This window comes from Passer montanus, unplaced genomic scaffold (assembly GCF_014805655.1).
Source record: "Passer montanus isolate IOZ18808 unplaced genomic scaffold, ASM1480565v1 scaffold5, whole genome shotgun sequence".
NCBI classification, from domain to species: Eukaryota; Metazoa; Chordata; class Aves; order Passeriformes; family Passeridae; genus Passer; species Passer montanus.
In genome coordinates, this window is record NW_024369929.1 from 9,994,618 (window position 1) to 10,010,890 (window position 16,273).

At 44.2% G+C, this 16,273-nt stretch overlaps 1 protein-coding gene across 2 annotated transcripts in view; it reads left to right on the forward strand.

Moving 5' to 3' along the window:
- The window catches only part of CTXND1 (cortexin domain containing 1), a 35,017-nt gene that overhangs the window by 13,791 nt on the left and 4,953 nt on the right, over positions 1-16,273 (forward strand). The window contains exons 2-3 of one of the 2 annotated variants that reach the window (XM_039722719.1): positions 12,973-13,146; positions 15,409-15,590. The gene's annotated coding sequence lies outside the window, so the exon portion shown is untranslated. The remainder of the gene's footprint in view (positions 1-12,972; positions 13,147-15,408; positions 15,591-16,273) is intronic. The other variant, XM_039722718.1, reaches the window with a different exon arrangement.

Below are 16,273 nucleotides of genomic sequence, written 5' to 3' on the forward strand. Positions count from 1 at the left end.
AGCGCAATTAAATGCTCTTGAAAATGTCCTGTGATAAGAAGAAAAGCCTTCCAAAATAGATTTATATCTACTTGGTCCTAGTCCATGGTTCTCTAACCTTTCTGTAAGCAGTAATGGTTTTGTCCTGCAAGACAAATACCCATTGATTTGAGTTTCTAATGACTGCTAGGTCAGGCTTCCTATATATTTGTTTAATTAATTTTTCTGACCTTCCTTCCATTTAATACTTGGGATGACAAACTTGCATTTTAGCAGCTGTGTGGATGTTAGTCTGAAGCACCCATGATGTCAAAGGCTTTGTATTCATTTACTAACCAAGTTATTTTGAGCCTTTTTTAAAATAATATGCATGGTCAGCACAGATTTATGATTTGTTTTTTTTCAGGTCAATCTCATATCACTTATCACATGAATTAAAATTAATTCATACACATTAACCTACAGGAAAGTGATGGTTACTGTTTCTTGAGATATGAGGAAAACATCTGAATTCCAGGGAGGATTCCAGATAAATGTATTAATTTTTAAAGTTGAAAAGTTCCTTCCTACTTTAATTAGGAATGCTTCAATTTCCTGCCTGAACACTCAATAATAAAGGTGGAGACTGGAGAAATGCCATGTCCAGTACAGAGACTGCAATGCACAGGCAGTTCCAGGTGCCATCCAGCAAACCAAGCACATACCTGAAATCTGACAGCACTGGTTGGGCTTAGGTTAAAAATCAAAGGCAGAGGAATAGTTTGGTTCTTGAATCCTTCCTAGAAACCCCTGTTCTCATTCAAATCTCAGCTGAGCTGCTTTGAGCAGGGTGCTGATAGCAGCAAGGCTGTGGGCTCGATCCCCATGTGGACCCTTCACTCAATAACCCTCATGGGTCCCCTCCAGCTCAGAACATTCTGTGAATTTGTGAAGTGTTAAGCAGGTCTACAAGAAATTAGGAGCCTAGATGCAATTATATGTCTTGTCCTGACTGCTTTATTCTCAATCTGCCCTTAGTACCTATTTAAAGCCAGGCATGTGTTTAAATCCTGCATGAAAACTGCATTCAGATAAGTGATCTAAAATTAAAGTATCACCTAGCTCTTGTATATTTGCAAATTAAATTTATTTTGACAACAGGTTAACATAATACACAGATGAGACACAGAGCCTACAGCAAGATTGATTGGGTTGTGTGATTTAAGGCTCTGCAATTAAAGACAAGGCCCAGGGATGCTGCCTTTCAAATGAGAGGGTTCAGGTTCTGCCAGGACTCTGCTGTCTGCACACCTGCCACTGAACTGGAGCAGTTGCCATGCTACTTCATGGAAAATATTTATTAAGTCAGTGATTTATTTAGTCTATTTAAAGAAGGTGGAATAAAACACTGGGCTGGCCATAATGATTATGCTGTTGTTATTTATTTTTTAATTAATATTGAGCAGCCTGTACTGCAGCCAACTTCAAGACACTTCAGAATTGCACTCCTCATTCTCTGGCTGGAGAACAAAAGCCTTGATAGGATAAATAATGTTTTCATTCTAGGATCCTACAGAAAACTACTTTTCCTAGTATCTTCCTTGCACAATGAAAAGAACTCTTGATTTTTCTACCTCATCTTACAGGGAAAATACCTTTTTTCCCCCATCTCTGAGATATGAAATATAAAACTCAGAAACAGATGCAGTCCCATGTCTGAAGTTCCAATAGAGGAGAAAACCAGTTCCTGTCTCACCATGCTTCTTTAACTCAATGCAATATTTACCAGGATAGAGCCAGGCATGGTCCCCCTCACCCTGCTGGCCTGGGATAAATTGTATTTTCCACCTGTCCATCCCAAACCCCTGTCCCCTCCCCTCCCTGCAGTTTGCCAGTGTGGCTGATCCTGTGCTTGCTCCCTCGCCTGCTCTGGGTTATTGAGGGGAAGTTTTATTAACACATTCAACCTGAAACACCCCAGAGTGTTATATCAGAGATTTGCCATTGGGGTAGAGGGAAAGAAATAAAGAGAAGAACAGCTGGGCACAATGCCCCCAGCTCAGCATGTCTGACCACCAATCTCTGCCTATTTCTAGAATCTGAACACTATATTAACCACTGGGGAAGACTCTTTCATCTTGCATGGGAGCCAGCAGGGTTTTGGTGCTGGTTCATTGCATTTGCCCCTCTGTGCAGGTCAGTGGGACAGAGGAGGTGACTGTCAGTGCCCAGTGACACTCCCTGAACTGTGGGAAACCCTCTGACCCAGACAAGAGACACAAAGCTGACTACAAACTCCTCCTGGTGCAATGCTATAATACCACGTTGAGTTAAATCCACAACAGAACAGCCTTCAGAAGCTATTTTAATCAATTAAGAACAGTTGGACCCTTTAGCACATAGTTACCATCATCTACTTATTATGCACTTAAAATGCAATTATAGACAGGAAAATAATGTTCGTTTTCTATTGGCCTCATTTTCCTTGAGTGAATTAAGTCTGCTTCTCATCTGCATTCACAGTCCCAGCTGCTTCCTGACTGAAACAGATCCTGGAGGCTTTTTATATCCAGTAGCAATGCAGCAAGGCCATATGTAAGGCCAGGGTGTGTGTGGGAGCTGGGATGTCTCCTGGCTCCTGAATTATTAGGCTGTTCCAAGCTCCAGTGAGGAATCATTCCCTGTGTGGTGATTCATGAGGTAGCAAAGAACCTAGATCCAGTTCCCAGGCTGTGTGTTTAGGGTTGGAAAAGCAATGTTTCTTCTCAAGCTTAAAAAGAACATAACAGAAGGGAAGATAGTTTTTAGAGTCCCTGCCTGTAACAGAGCAGGTCTCTGAGGCTATTAATTATCCTAGACTGGTGGTAAAGTAGAAAAGGTGAGTATATCGCACAGGAGTTTTCCTAAACATATATAAATAGCAAATCATTACACTTGCACTGCAAGAAGAAAAATTTGCAGACAGGGCAATGCTCAAGAGCTCCCAAGCCCACAAATGCTTGTGTTCCCTGAATGTCATTGATGCAAGTCACTTGCTGCCATAATTAGCTGTGTCAGAAGACCTGAAATAGAAGGGGAGAAGGAGAGGAGTCCCTGCAGTATAAACTGACAGGGTGGGGTGTGGAGAGGATGCTCCCAATTCCTTAAATCTGCTTTCCTCCCTGACCACAGCATCTACAGGGTCATTTGATGGACAGATATGCATAGGCTGGCCACATTGCACCAGGAGATTGCTCCATATTTTCAAGGTTATATTTATGAAAGTCCTGCCAAATGCTTTAATTGGTGTCTACTGCAGTAGGTCACCAAGAAAAAAAAAAATAAAAAATCAAACCCACCCCAGGGCAGCATAGAGGAAACTACTTCACAGTAGAAGTTTTAAGTTGTGACAAGACAGCCTGTCAGACTTCTGGAAGACTCACTTTAAACTCTACCTTCAGTAGATGCCAAAGGAATAAATTGGATACTGTTCTTTGTGGTCAAGTGCAGGTTTTTATGCTGCTACTATAATATTTAAACACTTCCTATTAAATATTGCATATCAATAGAACTGGCTATATCAAACGGCAGATAATTGCTGGCACTTATTTTTCAAAGTCAAAACTCTGCTTGAACTTCCCTTTGAGAAAATAAGGGTTTTATTAGCTGGCAGAGAGGGGGAAGTGATTCCAAGGGCAATTTGGCTTGGGAATGCAGTGTTCCCATCAGAGCATCCTTTCTGGCAGTGAGGCTTTCCTGAGAGAGAAAGTTCAGCAGGGTTTCCTGAGACTGTTCAGCTCTGGTTTTATGGAGCCTTGGAAGATGCTGAGATGGTCCCTTCAGACACATGAACCCAGCAAAGCACAAACCCCCCTGCCTTTCTCACTGTAAATTCACTAGTGAGTCAGTGCATGGAATAAAAAAGGTTGAGGAGGAGAAAGTCTAAAGTTTGTTTGTCACACCACTGCACAGTGTGGGAAATGCCAAGTGTAGGCTGCCAGCCTATACCTCCCACTGGTTTCATGGAGGTGTCTTGGAAGCACCAAGTTTACTCGCTGTCACACTGTCCCCAGCCCTGACCCAGCAGATTTAAACAGTGCTGCCCTTGATCTCCTGCTCATGAGGGACATTTACCTCAGCCATGATGGCATTTGTGTTTTGCTCAGCCCCAAAGCACTGGGTCAAAGTGAAGCAGGCAGAAGTTTCGAGCTGCCCACGCTCTGCCTGGTTGAAGTCAATGCAGTTTTTATGAGGCATTTTATTAGTAAAAGAATTTCTCTAGAAATCAACCCTCCCACTGCCTGTCCAACATTTACAAAACTAATTTAGTTCAAGGATGCTCACAGTCATGTAAATAGAAGCCAGACATTTTTCTGTGCTAGGGGACAGTCATTCAAAGAGAGGTACCCAGCCATGTGCAGGCCATATTTTACCATGCCCATAAAGAGCTATTTTCTAGCTGAGTGCTGTATATCTCAGTGCTTTTTAAGGGTTTGCAGTTGCAGTGTTCCCTCAGCCCAGGAAGGTGCCTGAGGCAGCCCCATTATTTACTCTGTGTCACTCCAGGGCTGCTGACCTTGGCAGCAGGACATGCATCAGGCTGTGTGTCAGCATCTCCCCAGCCTCCTTCCCATCTCCATCTGCCTTAGCCACCAGCCTGGACATCACTTCCCTCCTTGAGGCTTGGCATATTTACAGAAACTGAATTTTACAGCACTCTCAGCTACTTTCCATTGCTGCCCCCTCAGAGCTGAGGGTGCAGCTCGGGCAGCCATGCACATGGACAGAGGTGCTGGAGGAAATCTCCATTTGCAAAGCTCACTTTGCAGAGCAGAGAGAAGGCAGAGCCCAGACTTACAGACTGGAGGCAGTGTTGAGGTTTCTGCTGTTAAAAGAGCTTCCCTGTATCTTTGCTTAGCATCTTCTCAGCTATTAACTTCAGTAATTCAGAAAAATAGAAGTAATAAGGTGTTATTTGCCTTCCTTTGTAAGGGTTGACTCCTAAATCCTGCTAGAATTGAGGTCTGGCTTTGCTGTTAGAGGTGGCTTGAACAATCCTGCTGTAAACAGACAACTTGAAACAAAACAAGGTCCCTTGCCTTGTCCTGCCAAAGATAATCCCTGTGACTGTGTTAGCTCCCCTGCACAAACCCTGAGCATCTCACACACCTCTGCATGCCAGGCTCCACCTACACAGAGGCTTCCACCCGAAAGAGAATGTGCATTTTGGTATAGAGGGAACCATCTCCCCCAGCCACAGCATCCAGATAACTCTTTGTGTTAAGCTGCAGTGACATGGGAGAAGATCTGAGGCCTTTTTTCTGTGAATCAGAAACCGCAGAACTGGGCAAAACCCTTGTCCTTGTTTGCCTTCTAAGAGAAGACCTAGGCTGAACCACGATGGAGTTATAAATCTCCTTCTGCCACCTCACTGCCCCCCTTCTCAACCAAACCCTTGCTTTAAGAAGTCTGGCTGTTGCTGGCACATGAGCAGGAGCAGCTCCTGAGCACAGCACTGGTGGAACAGCACCAGCAGAATTGCAGCTGAGCAACTGAAAAGCAAGAGCTGCTTTTGAGCTCAGTGTCCTGCCCTTCCAGATGCTCCAGGCTCAGCTGCAGCACATTGAACCTGTGGGAGATCTGGAGTCATTCCCTAACCAGGAGGATCAGCATTAGAATCATCTAGAAGACCTTGCAGGGAAAATAGTCCAAGGGGAAACAAAGAATACTTGTTTAAACAAAACCAAACAAAGAGTTTCAGATCTGCATTTGCACATATATAAAATTTTGCCTTAGAAAAATCTAGTTCTGTATTGAGTCATGACTGCAATCCTGTTAGTTCCTGTCCTAACATAAATCTTCACACAGAAGTACACCAAATGAGGTAGGGAAATGTAGTTAATCCTCCTGGTGTCATCGTGTCATGCTCCCTGCACAGATTTAAAGATCATGGCTGGATGCTCTCTGCATGCCCGTGAGATGGTGCTCAGAGGTAATTGTCTCCTCCTCAGCACTCACAGATGTGGGGATGGAATTCCTGCATGTCAGATGTATGCTTGCTTCTGGCCCAAAGTCACCTGTACTGCAAAGCAACTCTCCATTTTCTGCATTTGCAATTAATTAAACTTCCAGGAGCGTGGGCATAAAACGAGCCTGTGACAATAAAGAAGTAGCAGCCATGGACAGGCAGAGACCCACTGGGACACATCTCACCTTATTATTCATAGGACTGAGCTGTTTCAGTTTAGTTTCTTTTCATGCATGAAGAGCTTTTGAGGAACCTCATTATTGTACTGAATATAAATATATTCAGTAAATATGAAGAGACAGAGTTAAACTAGAAGCGAAGATCAGTGCTGGTTTTAAAAGTATTAGAGCTGTATTACTTACAGATACAAATAGAGATTGAAACTGAAATTGGATCAGATCTTAAATATCTTCTCTTCTCTTAAAGGGACTTTCCAGAGGCAGCCCAAAAGCATCCAAGAAATAAGAGCATAAGAAACCTGTTGCTGGGGCAGCCCAGTGGTCTGAGGGGAGATGCTACTTGGAAACACTATGTCACATTTGGCAGCCCATCCTCCAACCCCCACAACTGCTCCTTGAGGAATTCATAGGGAAGACCCCTTATTAGTGTTTTCAGGGTCTTTTTCTGGACCAGTTGTCTGTAATTCATCCAGTTAAAAAAACCTGCAGGTGCTGTCTCCAGTCCTCTGTGTAGCAAGTTTTGGGAAGTCACTACCTGCTGAATAAAGCAGCTGTTTTCTCTATAACAAGCTGGTTATCTACTACTGCATTGAATGCCCCCAATTACCTGTTTTGAAAACAGGTGATTATTTTTTTTTTAATTGGGAGGAAAAAATTTTCCTACTCACTTGATCCGGGATTTTTATATAGCTCAAATATGATTCCTCAGCCACCTTTTCCCCGTCTTCTCCAGACACTTATAAAGCAACTGATCATCCCTCTGATCATTTTAGTTATCCTAAAGAGAACTCCCTTGGGGCAGGTGTCTATTCCTCAGCCCACTTCTCTGCTTTCAAACCACAGTGATCCTAGTCCATAAAAAAAAAGAAGATAAAAGGTGGCTACAAGGGGTAAAGGAGCACTTAAATTTGGGATGTCTGGGCACATTCAGAAGTCAGTGTGATCCCTGCAAGGGAGAAAAGACCTTCCAAACTGCTGAGTCAGCTCAGGCAAGCCCTCGTGGCTCCCTGTACATTAGGTTCACTTAAAAATGTTCCTTGTGGCTAATGGTGCATTAATAAGGTGTTGGCTGTCTGGGACTGTTGGGGGCTGTGCCAAAACCAGTCCTTTATAAATTGAACATGTACAAAGGTTCTGGCAGTCTGATTCCAGTGACCCCCTGACAAGCTACTGATCTAGCTGAAGATGTGGAGAGGGAATGTAATTGCCCACAATCTTTTTAATCAAGGACTACACTTCCAGTAATCTGCTGCAGTGACAGAGGAAACAACATCAGGCTGTAACACACGTCTGGAATCAAAGCTCTTTTCTGTACAGACTTAATTAAAGAGTGTTTCTGCTACAAGTTTTATGGAAAAGTCAATGAGCTTCCAGCTGAGGAAAGGACCTTTCTTGATGTGATGAAAAGGCTGAATGTATACTTAGAGAGTGTACATGATCAGAAAAAAGCCCATGGAGAAACACAGGTGACACTCAGGCCATGGGTTATACTTGGGAATATCTTCAATACAGACTGGAATGAGAGGGAAGGAGGGAATGAAAAAGCATCAGTCACTCCCAAAACAAGCAAAACTTTGGCCAAAGCCATCACTAGCCTGGATCAGAGCTGCTGCAGGGAAGCTGAATTAGAGCCTGGCCTGGAGCAGCCCCCAGGACCTGAGGATTCACCTAAAGGTGGCCCAGGGAACATGCCCCAGAAATGAGAATGACAGCCAGGTGATAATCATGGGACGGCTTTTCACTGCTTGGACAGCTTCAATGTCAGGCTGTGCTGGTGGTCACTAATTTGGGGTTCTGCCCACCTCCTGCCACCAAAGCCCAGTCAGAAACAGGCCCATTGTTTCACCATTCTGAGAGAGAATTTTTGACTCTTCTCTGTCTTTGATTAAACATAAACTGCATTTTATACCCATCCATCTGGCACTTCTAATGAATACATTCCACAACCGAGAGATACTCAAAGTTTACAAGTTTAAATTGTCATCCCTCTAAAACTACATTGTAGCATAACAATCTGTCACAGAGGCCAAGTTGAGCAGGATTTCATAAAATCACAGAATGGTTTGGGTTGAAGGGACCTTTATAGGTCATCAAGCTCCAAGCCCCCTGCAATGAGCTGGGAGATCTGTAATGAGATCAAGTTGCTCAGAGCCCTGCTCAGTCTTTGAATATTTCCAGAGATGGAGCATCCACCACCCTGCAGTGTTTTACCACCCTCCTTGTAAAAATGTTCTTCCTTATATCAGAGCTAAATAAATCCTGGTTTGGTTTAAAATCATTGCCCCTTATCCTAACACAACAGCCCCTCCTAAAAAGTTTGTCCCCATTTGCACAGGCAGCCCTTTACCAGCCAGCCTTGATGCCAAAAACCAGCCTTGGACACATTTGATTTACTGCAGTAAAATTGCCCACGTGTCCTGGGAAGGACAAGAGACAGAGACCATGAACAGCTGGGGCTCAGACTCAGGATCCTGCCTGATCCTCACTCATCTCAGCAATGGGCCATTTATCCTTTCCCCCAGCCTTGCCTGGTGACATGCCAAATTTGGAGGCTGCTATATTTGTTACCTACCTACAGAGCTAGAGACTAGAGCTCAATTATCCTTAAATTCTTATCAGGATCCTTCACTCCAGCCAGGGCTGTCATGGAAAATGTAATGCATGTCCTGACTCAAGGTTTTGGTTCATTTGTAATAAAAATCATCTGGCCTCTCTCTGAAGGAAGATGCAATCCATCCCTGTTGGGAGACAGTGGAAAATGCAGTTTATGTGGGTGCCAACTGGATCCTCATCAGAAAGAATCTTTTGTGCAGTGCTCATGTGCAGAAAGGAGGGGTGGGGGGGGTCTGAAAACAGGAAGATTTTCTGTGCTGTTGAGCTGTTTGGCTGCTCACACTGGTTCCAGATGGTGCTGGAGGCACTCGGTGCCTCTGAAAACAGGCCAACTTTCACTCTCCCAGTTCTTATAGCAGCTGGAGAAAAACTGTCCTCTTGAGAAAAGAAAACAGGGAAAAACTAGTAATGATATTTCTGCTTCTCCTGTTGGCAAATTAGAGCTGGAATTAGATAACATGCTGCAATAATTCTGGTTTTCCAGCTGGAGAGGAGAGAAGCTGCTGTGGGTGTCCCACACAGCACAAGGCTCTGCTCCCTGGAACAGCCCTAACCCAAACGCATTTGGATCCCCTGGGGCCCCTAAAATTTCATTTCAGATCCTCAATTATTCTTTCCCCCTATTCCTCACACCAGCAAGGAGACATAAATCTGTGTAAGCAGGGCTGGTTTTGCCACTGTTTTCTAAGGGTTTCTCATCCTTACCCAACACCATTTCTGGGCTCTGGGGCTCCATTTCTGCCCAGTGAGCTGGCAAGGGAGGCTGACAGGGTTAAACCTCATCTCCTGCTTTGCAGGCAGGCCCATATTTCCACTGCATCTCAGGCTGATTCATCCAGTTTTAAGACTCCTTTGCAAGATTTCTTTTCCAGTTTAAGATAGGATGTGGTTCAGCTGGCACCACAGCCCTGGTTAGATGGCCACAAAGAGCCAGGGCAGCTGCACAGGAGGTTTTGTGCATGAGCACGGCTGCAAACATCCATCCTCACCCTCCCCTGCAGCCCAAACTGCTTCAGAAAGGGAACAGCCAGGAGCAGTGCCTTTGATGGAAGCCCTTGTAGAGCCTTTGTCAGTTTGTCTTGAGCCAATGTTTTGAGCCAAGTCCACTCTGGACTCTGAGCTTTATTTTTGCTTATGTTTAATTGATCAAATCCCTCTTCCCACAAATTTCTGAGGTGTCTGAGAAAGGCCTGCATTAAAAAAAGTGTATGAATCAGTTATCAGTATGGATTAAAGAGTACCTGAAGTTATTACAATGGCAAAGCTACCTGTATCTATTCTGGATATTTTGCTGCTCATTTATTAAAACTTTCTTGACTAGGAGTTACCTTCATTAGCAAGAATTTAACTTTTGATTTGAAATAAGTGATTCAGAGATGAAGCAGAGCTATATGATTGTATGATTCCTTTCTGCCTATAGTTCTACAGGCATAACCCAGCTATTCTTGCTGAGACTTCATCCACAATACTTTTCCTCAACTGGAAAAACATTGATACAGCCTCAATCTGATCTGTATGTAGCTTTTCAAGATAAGAAAAAAGATGTGTCTCTCAGAGGTATCCTGCAAGTTGGAGAATACTGGACATAACCACCACAAAGTAATATTTATGTAAAAAGGAGTTGCTGTTCTGCCTTGAAATGAGCCTTTTGTTTTTGTTTAAAAAAAAAATAAAATCAGAGTAGTACAGAAAAATATGGGTCATTTTTCCTCCTTGTCAGCTTTGCTGCAGTGAAAAATTTCTCCATAGTTTTGCTTATAATTCTCCTGGCTAACAGTCATTGTTTAATTTATAAAATAACTGCCAGGACCAACAGGCATGTTTGTCTCCTTTCAGAGGATTTAAACAGCAGAGAGTTTAAAAAGCAGATACTCCATTAAAATGAGTTTATGTCATATCTATTCAGACCTTACAAGCCTTGGCTTAAAAGCCTAACCCATTTGTTTCTCTCAGACTCCTTTACATCTTGCCTTGATGAAAGGGGATGCACTGAGTGCATCCCAGCAGTGATAAGGGAAGCAGCTCCAGCCCCCTTATCAAAACACACAGGGAAGGAAGGATGGTCCTGCTCACACAGGTGTTCCTTCTCTAGCTCATCCAAACTTTTCATATCCCAGGTATTTGCATTTTCCAGGCATTATCTCCCAGAGGATGAATCAGAGTCCCCAGCAGCCCCAGGGTGGAAGGCAGCACTGGAGGGATGGGCTGAGGCACCTTGTACAATCCCTGCAGCTCTCCCACCACAGCAGGAACACAAACAGGGGACCAGAGGAGTGTCCCTGCAGCTCACACAGGAGTCACAGAGCTCCTTCCCAGGGATGTGCCCAGGACAGTGCCAGGGAGGGGAGGCAAAACCTGGGCTGGGGTCTGAGGATGGGGGAGCACTGCATTTTCTCTCTCCTCCTGCTCCCCTGTGGGTTATAAAACAACTGATACAGAGACAGCATCACAGCATCATCCTGCATTGCCTGCTCTTGATAATAAAAAACTTGAGTCCTGTCACTTCCCACTCTTGTGTGCACCCAGCAAACCACAGACAGAGAGTATAACTGCTCCTGCCCCTCTTTTTCACCTCTGAATAGCCACTTCCAGCCTCTGAAAGAGTTTTACAGATGTCCTCACCTCAGCAAAGTTTAATCAAGGATTTTTCACAATAGTTGAGCTTTGGGAGGCTGGAAGCACCTTTTCCTCCAGATCCCAGCTGTCCATCAGCTCACTCAATAGTTCTGAACAGCAACTTGTTCCCAAGCACAACCATCTGTATTTTAATCTTTTGTTAATGAGTAATTCCACATGCTCCTTGAAGTGAGTGAGAAATGATTATTTGATTTAGGATGCTGTCAAATTATAAGCAGCCCACGGTTATTTTAAGTGTATGCTGCATGTTTTTCTCAATGAAGATTAATGTTATTTTTGCCACGGGGCTATGTAGGAAGGAAACATTTGTGCAACAGCAACTTTTAAAACTTTCCCCAGATTGATTTATGTGTTTATTTGTTTTCAACTTTTGGGCTCTTGCAAATGATGTCTTTAGTCTTCTGATGGAGTACTGGCACCCAGTGATTTACAACTGGCTAAAAGCAAGTGTGTGGAGGGAAGATTGTTTGTCTCTTGACCGTAACTGAGGGCTGGATTGAATAAAGGAGTTTGTATAAACTAAGCTAAGCATAAAGATTTAAAGTCATTATGTAAAGCAAGAAATAAAATAGTCCAACAACCAAAACAAAACACCAAACAGTGAATTAAAAACAAAGATTAAACTTGCCTTCAGCTACACAGGAAAAATCATGCTTATAGGAAGGCAGAGTTACTGAAATGAAGTATTGATTTTCTGCTGAAAGAATTGTAAGCATAAAAGGACAATTAATTTTTAGACTAAGCTAACGGTCACATTATTGCTCTCTGGGTGTAGCAAGAAACTCATCTGTCTGTATCTATCTGCAGCATTTGACTCCCGTGCTCAGAGGCAGTGAGTTTTTAATCAAAACTAGATTGTTAAGAATAGTAGAGTATGATCAAGTGTCCAGGCTATTCCTGTAGAGATTTGAACTTCAAACTGAAGGTGACTTTTTTTGACAAACACACACACACAATACCTCTCTCTGGAGCAGCATCTCCCCTTCCTTCCTGGCCTTCACCTCTAGTCCCTTGCCTGAGCACACCCTGTCCTTTGAGTCCCCTCACAAGGGTTTGGGGCTCATCTTTTGGCTTGTTCTTGTCAGCCTTCCCATCCTACACCTTAGAACTCCTTTTCACAGCAATGTGCAAAAAGCCAGGTTTGTCATCCAGCAAGCATTGCTGCCTGAAACTATTTTGTGTGTGTATCCCAAACCAGACAGACTTTAAAAAAAAAAAAAGGCAAATAATTAATAGTTTTAAGTCCCGGTGTATCAGCTCAGATAAATCAGACAGTTTTGTCTAAACAAACCATCCAAGCCCTAAATAAATATGCAGACTCCTGAGCAGGATCAATTCAAACCTGGCTGATCTTTCACTATGATTTAAAAATAGGATTTTCTGCTTGCTTAAGAAGAACTATTGCTGTGACCTCAGGCTTGAGCACTGCTTTTCCTCTCATAAGTGTTCTTCCAGGGAATGTGTGCCAAAGGAATCCATCCTGTGCACGAGTGGCCTCAGGCTGTCCCTGGAGCTGAACGAGCCCGTCCCTCCCACACCCCACGTGAGGAGCAATTGTCAATTATTATTTTTTTCCAGAACACCCCGGTGAGAACTGCTTCCAGGTCTGGGTGGAGTGAACCTGAGCAGAGCCCGGACGCCGTTAAAGCGCCACTGACCGACAAAACTTTTAAAATATGACTGCAGGGAGGATTTTATCTCCACCATGCTGCTATGCTGGGATGTGACAGGCTTCCTACCCAGGGCTGGAAGGTATGGATCTGCTTCATACATGAAATCTTATCATTTCCCTTCCCTTCCCTCCCTGTACATCTAGGAGTATAGAAGAAAAAAAAACAAACAAAAAAACAAACAACAAACCAAAACCAGAGACTGTTTTGAAATAAATCCTGAAGGTTGAGATGAGGTGAAACGTGATTAACCAGCACAGGAAACAGCTCTCTGCAATGTATGTGGTTATCAGTTTATATTTAAAGTGACAGTGCCAAGATTGTCAGCTTAGGGGGGAAAAACCTCAAAAATATATCTTTTAAAGTATCTTGCATAGGTAGGGCTGATTGCAAAATTCAGGCACACTGATGAGCACAAATGTTACAGAGAGCCTGTAACAGAGCTGGAACACTAAGGAGGATGTCAACATCCTGCATAAGGTCATAAAAATTAAGTATAATCTCTCTTCTGTGGCAATCCCTTGTGAAAAGGGCCCTGGGAAACAAAACAAGCAGCAAAGACACAAAACAAGCCAGGGGAGCAGGGCACCAAACCTCGAGGATGCCAACCCCTCTGAAGAGGCACAGCTGCTGCCTGGTGCTGGCCCTCTGCAAAGCCCAAGGAGCCAAGGGCAGAGTCACTTTTGGTGCTGGATTACTCACCCAGCACAGCTCCATCCCTGGGTCAGCTTGCCTGTGGCACACAGCTACTCTCAGAGAGGTCACAGGGGGAGAGGCTGCACTGAAACACCCAGGAATTTACAGGAAGACATAGATTCAGAATGGCTAAATTGCCTCGTTGGAGCCAGGGATTGTTCTTCTTCATCTTCTGGCTTTGTTTAGACCTAATCACCTTTTCAACAAATCTGAAGAATTTTATAAAACCACAATTCTACAGCTCATTGCTGTCAAGCTGGGGGAAAAAAAGTAATTTTCTACAATTCAGCTATTCAGAGAAAACTTGATCATTCAAGTGTGAAACTTTATAATTGTTTCTGCTGATTCCTCCCCCCTCACACACACAATGCTGTGAACATCAACCCTGCTAGTAAACAAGAGCAAAACATCCAACCAGCCTGTAGCTGGAGAGAGAGCTAATTTCAACAGCACTGATGGATTTCACACACCAAACCAAGGAAAACCGACTGCAAAACCCCTGTGCTGACCTGCACAGACATCCCAGGGCTGGGATGGAGGGCAGGTGTGCAGGGAGCATCCAGCATGGAGCCACTCTGCTTTATCCTGGGACACACTCCACAGCCCGCTCCAGACCTCCTGCACTGCTGGGCACCAGGGCAGTGGGGAGGGAGTGGAGGCCCTGGCCAAGGAGATGGGAATGGAGCAGGACAAGTTGTGCAGCTGTTACAGAGGTGGAGGAGCACAAGGAGCTGGCAGACAGCAGGACACAGTGTGTCCTTGTGATATTTAGGAGCTGCACTTTCCCAAGAGGAAACAGTCCTGGTGAACACTTTTTTTTTTTAAATTTTTTGCATTTTTTGCATTTTTGAACACATCTACTTTTGCATTTGGGGACTGTCTCTTGCCTGATCTAGAACAGCAATGAGTTCCAGCCACAATAAATGAATCTGGAGACAGCCACCCTGGGCAAAGCCCCATTCCAGCTCCCAGCTCAGCCCCATCCCAGCCCCCAGCCCTGCCCAGCCCCATTCCAGCTCCCAGCCCTGCTCAGCCCCATTCCAGCCCCCAGCTCAGCCCCATTCCAGCTCCCAGCTCTGCCCAGCCCCATCCCAGCCCCCAGCCCAGCTCAGCACCAGGGGTTCCTGCCCTGCCAAGCCTGCTGGAGTGCACCTGCAGGGACTCTCAGCATGGAACACACAAAGTGCCTGCTGGCCCCAGCCTCCCACGCCTCACAGGAGCCCTTTGACAAGCCAGGCCTGCAGAGGAGGCTCCTCTCTGACAGAGGCAGGTGAGCAGCCAAGCTGAGACCGAGGACAGCCACAGCCAGATCCTTCTGGCCAGCCCCAGAAACACAAGTGACTGCATGCAGAACAGCGCTCAGCATCAAAACGTTACCAAGTTTATGGGGGGACCAGAAGGAGAGAAAACGTGATTTATATAACCTCAAGAATACAACTTTTTTTGGGGAAAAAATATTTCTAGTCCCACTGAAAATGTCTGCTTTTGTCAAAACAGATCAATATAAAACTGAAATCATTAGGTTCAAGCTGTCACCGTAATTTACTGTGCAAACCACAGCTCAGATGCCACAGCCTTTCACTCTGCTCTCTGGGTAGATCCTTCTAAAGCCTGGCTGTCCTTTCCAAAATGTGCTTTTCCCTTCCAGCTGAAGAGAACATCCTCCAGGCACAGTCCTGAAGCAGAGGAATGCAGAACTTAAACCAGACTTCTATGAGGTTGAGTGATGCCATTTTGAAGAGAAAAATCTCCAAGGGATAGATCTCTACTTGAAACCTCTGATCATTTTCTGAGTAAATTATTCATCTTTCCAAAGAAAGTACATTTGAGGTAAATTGCAGTTTTCCCTCCAAGATCAGAAATTATGGAAATTACCAGATAGTTCTGCTATTCTGCACCAGGTAACTTAGGGTGAAATAATCCCACGTGGTACAACAGCCAGAATGTCAGAAGGGGAAAAAAAAATTAAAAACCACACCCATCCTTGTTGGACCTTCACAAGAGCACTGCAGGAAAAGACTGGGATACATTTACAGTTTTGATAACATTTCTTTCTTTTTATTCATAAAGTATTCATACTTAATACTCAGCTTTGCTGACAAACCCTTTTTTCATCAAGTGAAGTTATAAACTGCAATGTAAGATCTCTTGGCTGGTGAACTAGAGTGCTAGCAGAGTCTCTTGGGAATATTAGACCCCTGACCAGGCAAGGTGAGCATTACAAGCCTGACCTCACTCCTCAGAGATTTCTTCATGAGCTCCTAAGGATGTGACTGGTAAATACATGAGATCATGAGATGTCTGCTTGGTTTCATTCACTTTGTGTCATCAGCTTCTTTCATTTCCCTGCTGCAGGACTGGCTGTCACAGTAATTTCTACGCTTTCAGGAAATTAAAAAAAATCTGACATCCTTGTGCTTAAAATAGACTCAAGAGCCCAGCTGATTTGTACTTGCCTTGTGGGATCTAGGAAGCTGTGAGGCTGGAAAACCACCTGAAAAGGAGCAAGTTAT